Source organism: Nannospalax galili, unplaced genomic scaffold, assembly GCF_000622305.1.
Source record: "Nannospalax galili isolate Female #2095 unplaced genomic scaffold, S.galili_v1.0 scaffold311, whole genome shotgun sequence".
In the NCBI taxonomy this organism is placed as follows: Eukaryota; Metazoa; Chordata; class Mammalia; order Rodentia; family Spalacidae; genus Nannospalax; species Nannospalax galili.
This window is the reverse complement of record NW_008330298.1, coordinates 4022676-4028675: the sequence shown is the minus strand read 5'-3', so window position 1 is coordinate 4028675 and position 6000 is coordinate 4022676.

The window sequence follows — 6000 nt, the reverse complement described above, 5'->3', positions numbered from 1 at the left end:
AAAATATTTTATTTTTATTTTGTGTATGAGTGTTTTGTCTGCATGTACCTAAGTGCAGTTGTGTAGTGCCCACAGAGGCCAGAAGAGGGTGTCGGATCCCCTGGAACTGGAGTTATGGATAGTTATAAGCCATCACATAGATGCTGGGAACAGAACCCAGGTCCTCTGCAAGAGCACCCAGTGCTCTTAACTACTGAGCCATCTCTCCAACCCCAATAACATAAATCTTAAAATAAAATCAGCATGGGAACGAACAACTTAGAGCAGGCGCTGCACCTTAAAAAAATTAAGAATCTCCTTCCAGTCAGGTATAGTGGCCACAGCACTGAGGAAGCAGAGACAGGAGGATTGCTGCAAGTTTGAAGCCAGCCTATGCTACATAGTGAGTTGCAGGTCAGCCTGGTCACAGAGTGAGACCCTGTCTGAAAAAAAAAAGGGGGGTGAGGGAAATGGCTCAGTGGGTAAATGGCTCAGTGCTGGCTGTGCAAGCATTTGGGCCCAAGTTTGGATTCCTGAGCATCACATAAAAGTGGTGTGTGTCTGGTGTGTCTGTAATCCAAGCCCTGGGTGGGTTAGAGATGGAATGATCCCAGAGGCTTTTTGAAATGGTGAGTTCCAGGTTCAGTGAGGGAACTTATCTCAAAAAATAAGGAGGAGAGTGATAGAGGGAGATGCCTGATGTTGACCTCTGATCTCCACATGTGTACACACAGGCTAGTGCACCTGCACACACATGTGGGCACCCACACATTCACCACATACATGAAACAAACAAACTTACAAACACACAAACAAAACAAAACAAAAAGAATCTTCTAGCTTTCTACTCCTGGGAAGGGGAAGTTGCAAACAGGCCTGGCGATTCATTTTGCAGCTGTGATGTTTATGCAATGGCCTCTGGGTCCTACTGGATTATCTTCTTAGAACTCTAGAGGAAAGTTTGCCGTCTGTGTCTGGGGGTTCTTATTCACCCACTGTAGACTGAGAACAGCTTTTAAAAAAGATTTATTTTATTGACAAAGGCTCTTACTATGTAGCCCCAGCTGGTGTGGAACTCACCACCTGGTCTCTATCACACAGAGATCTTCTGCCTCTGTCTCCCAAGTGCTGGGATTAAAGGCATGTGCCACCATGCCTAGCTAAGATTTATTTGTTTTTATTTTATGTGTTTGAGTTTTTTGCCTGCATGTATGTATATGTACCTCATATGTACCTTGTGCCCATGGAGGCCAGAAGAAAGTGTTGGATCCCCTGGAACTGGAGTTTCAGGTCGTTGTGAGTTGCCATATGGGTGCTGGGAACTAAACCTGGGTTGTCTGCAAGAGTAGCAAGTGCTCTTAACCACTGATCACATGTGAGAATAGTTTTTTAAAAAGTTGTGTATCGCCGAGTGTGGTGGCACACGCCTTTAATCCCAGCACTCGGGAGGCACGGGCATATGGATCTTTGTGAGTTTAAGGCCAGCCTGGTCTACATAGTGAGTTCCAGGACAGCTGGAGTTACAGGGAGAGACCCTGTCTCAAAAAGACAAAAAAAAAGTTGTGTATGATGGAAGCAGAGGCAGGTGAATCTTTGTTGAGTTTGAGGCCAGCCTGGTCTGTGCAGTTGAGTTGTAGGCCAGCCAGGATTACACAGTAAGACTCTGTCTCAAAAATAAAAGAAAGAAAGAAAGAAAGAAAGAAAGAAAGAAAGAAAGAAAGAAAGAAAGAAAGAAAGAAAGAAAGAAAGGGAAAGAGAAAGAAAGAAAAAGAAAGAGTAAATAAATATTTCATATAAAATGGGTGTGGTGGCTCAGGTTTGTGATCCCAATGCTTAGGGAACCTGAGGCAAAAGGATTTCTTGTAGTTCAAGACCACCCAGAGCTAGAGAGTGAGTTTGAGAGGCCAGCCTAAGTTAGAATGTGAAACGCTGTCTCAAAAAAAAAAAAAAAAAAAAAAAAAAAAAAAATCCACCCCTCCATCAAATTGCATCTGTACTGAACCAGTGGATTTTTTTTCTTGTCATTTTCCTTAAATAATATAGTTTAATGATCACCTAAATAGTGTTTGCATTGTATTAGGTATCATAAGAAATTTAGATCAGATCGTGACTCCTGGGGGCCTTTTGGGGTCTTAGCCAAGAATGTAGCCTGCCCTTTTCCAGAGCAGAAATCCTGCAGTCACTTCAAAAGTACAGAAACTTGGGCCTGGAAGATGGCTCAGCAGTTCAGAGCACTGGCTGCTCTTTCCAGAACGCCTAGGTTCAATTCTCAGCACCCACATGGCAGTATCCACTGTTCATAACTCCAGTTCCAGGGGATCTGACTCCCTCTTCTGACCTCTGTGGGCATTGCGTGACATGGGCGTACTTTCACACATGCAAGCAATACATTCATACACATAAAATAAAAATAATAAATCATTTTTTAAAAAAAAGTATAGGAACTTGGACCTGGGAGATGGCTCAGCGAGTAAAGGTGCTTGTTGCCAGGCTTGAGGACCTGAGTTCCATCCCAAGGACCCACTAAATGGAAGGCGAGAACTGACTCTCCCAAGTTGTCTTAGATTTCCATACATATACCATAGTATCCATACCGCACAAATAAAATGTAAAATGTAATAGAAAATTATAAAAAGAAATCTAGAGATCATTTAAAGTATACTGGTAAAAAGATATATGTGGTGCCGGGGCATGCTACGCAAGCATTCTACCATTCAGCTGTGCCCCAACATTTGCTGTGCCCGTTTTTCTGTGTGGTGCCGGGGCATGCTACGCAAGCATTCTACCATTCAGCTGTGCCCCAACACAAGGGACTTAAGCATTCATGCATTTTAGTATCCAAGTAAAGGAAAAAGGTCCTGGATCTCATCTTCCATGGAAACTGTGGAGCAACTGTATATGCTCACGGTCCAGACTAAAGAAACTTCCAGAGTGCCTTATTCCACATTCCTTCTTCCTCTGGGGGACTGCACTTTGAGGGAGCTTTAGTATTCCTCTTTCTTAGCTTGCTCTCATGGATTTGCCTTGCTCTTCTAGAATAACGCTGGAGAGGGGAAGACTTCTCTAATAATCACTGGGGCCATTTAAAAAAAATTTATTATTTTTATGTGTATGCGTGTATTGCCTGCATGTAGGTAAGTGCACCTGTGTTGTGCAATGCCCATGGAGGACAGAAGAGGCTGTCAGATCCCCTGGAACTGGAGTTACAGACAGTTGTTAGATGCGATGTGGGTGCTGGGATTCGAACCCAGGTCTTCTGCAAGAACAATCAGTGTTCTTAACCGCTGAGCCATCTCTCCAGCCCCCAAGGGGCCATTCTTTTTTATGTATCACTCCTGTGACTTCTTACTATTGAGATGAAGATCAAAGCAACCTCCTGTGCCAGGTCTGGCTGGTCCTGTGTTGGTCCTGACTGGTCCTGACTGGACCCGTGCTGCTCCTGGCCAGTCCTGGCTGATCCTGGCTGGGCCTGTGCTGTGCTGGGCCAGTCAGGCAACTGCTCATCCCCATCACAGCAGTCTCTCTTCTTGCCAGTGTATGTCCATCAGGGCCAGTCCAATAGTCACTTGTCAATCCCGAACATCTCCTCTTTCCTTCCACCTGGCATGCTCCTCTTCTCTGCTCTCCCCACTCCTACTCCACCTGGAACAGCTCTGGGTAACCCCCTACTCGTCTGCCGTTTGTATGTTCTAATTGTCCAGTACTCCATGTTGCCTTATTACAACTACCAACAATGTGTGGAAGGTGTGATCTCATTTATGCATGATCTCATCGGCAATTTCACAATCACCCTGTGAGATGGGTGCTGGTATTACTCTCTCCATTTCACCAATGAGAAACTGTGGCTCAGAAAGTTAAGCAGCTTGCCCCGGGCCACAAAATTGGGATGGTGAAGCGAGATCTGAACCCAGTTCTCTCTTGTCCTGGAGCCATTCTCTGAACTCTGCAGCTTGCTCTTTTCTTTCTGTTGATTCAGTTCCCTAAAGGATTCTTCCATTTCTTCTGGATTTCCACAACAGCCCATGCCAGGTTCTGCTTACAAAGGGCATGTGCTGGATTGATCTGTTTGCAGCAGTCTTGCCGGCACCAACCTTAGGCCCACTGGACATCATTCTGGCCCTTTCTGTCCCTGCTAGGGAGATGCAGAGAGCAGGACAGCCATGAGCTAGGGGACAGAGGAGTGCTAATTCTAAGAAATAACGCACATGCCCCATATTCTAGCTGGGGCTCAGCTTATCATCACATCTCAATTCGCATGTCTCTGGTATGGAGATTCCTGTTAATTAGGGCAGGGAAAAGGAATGCATTCAGTATCCATTTTGTACTTGTCCAGAGAGCTAAACCATCTGAAGGAAGATGGTCTTCTTTTTTTAATTTTCTGAGATAGGGTCTCCCTGTAGTCCCAGCTGTCCTGGAACTCACTATGTGGACGAGGCTGGCCTCAAACTCACAGAGATCTGCCTGCCTCTGCCTCCCGAGTGCTGGGATTAAAGGCCTGTGCCACCACGCCCGCCCTTTAATGTATATTTTTTATGGATTTCAAACAATACATTTAATCATATTTAGATCTCCTCCCCTGTCTGTACCCTCCCCATAGCCCACCCACAGGATTTCATGTATTCTGTCACATATGTTAAGGTCTATTGAGTCAAGTTTGTGTACCCAGATGTTTCTCAGTGTGAGTTCATCCACTAGAGCCTTTTCAGCATCTAGCATCACTCCCTTAAAGATGAACTCTATCACCCAGCAGGTTGGGGCCTCCCGCCCCTTTTCCCCAGTTGTATGCAGCCTTCTAATTACTAAATTGCAGTTGAAACTGGTCTTGACCAGATATCATCTGCCCCCTTGTGGACAGTGCTTTCCTGGCACTTTGAGGGAAAGGAAAAGAAATGCATACAGGAGATATTATTGCTGAAAATCTTGCATAGTCTGGGGATTAGCCACTGTGACTTCCACTGACCAGGGACCCTTGTGAGTGGTTTGGGTGCCTTTATTCTGTGACAAGGGTGTTGTAGCTGGCATGCAACACTCAGCTCTAGTAATAAGTTATACTTGGCAGGTGTTGGCAGTGTTCTAAGCTCAGTTCTAGCTCCCTTTTCAAATCTTTCAGTTGTCTCCTTTAAAAAGCAGTATGTCAGGGCTGGAGAGATGGCTCAGCGGTTAAGAGCACTAACTGCTCTTGCAGAGGACTCGGGTTTGATTCCCAGCACCCACGTGGTGGCTATGAACTGTCCTTAACTCCAGTTCCAGGGGACTCCGAAGCCCTCTTCTGACCTCTGCGGCATTGCACGACATGGGTGCACTCACATACATTCAGGCAATACACTCACATACATAAAATAAAAATAATAAATAAAATAAAAATAAAAAGCAAAATTTCCAGCTGGGACACACCTTTAATCCCAGCACTTGGGAGGCAGAGGCCAGCCTGGTTTACATAGAGAGTTCCAGGCCAGCTGGGGCTACAGGGAGACCCTGTCTCAAAAAGACCAATAAATGAATGAATGAATGAATGAATAAATAAATAAATAAATAAATAAAGCAGTATGCCCTATTGATTTCCCCTTTCCTTCCAACCCCATTGCCACCATCCCAACCTGGACCAAATCTTGTGACTGTTGCAACAGCCTCATCCCTGGGTCTCCTGCCCCTCCACTTCAACCCATGCCACATGCTATGCCACCTTCACATTAGTCATCCAACTCTCTGCTTTGCATGCCAGGCTCCTGATGTCTACAAGGAAAAATGGTTAAAGCATGTAACCTACCTGTCAGCCAAGAAATATCGGCTGAATGCCTACTGTATACAAAGCACTTCTCAGAAATCTGTTCCAGTGAAAAGGGTGTGATCACAACGCTACCAGCTGTTTTCAGGGGTTGCCATATCCATGGCATACATATGTCACTTAATGTTCAGGACAACTCTGGGGTGGATATTATTTTTTGGAAAAGAAAACGAATCTTAGCGACATTAAGGAACTTGCCTGAGAGCACCCAGGCAATAAGTGATGGAGCCAGGCAG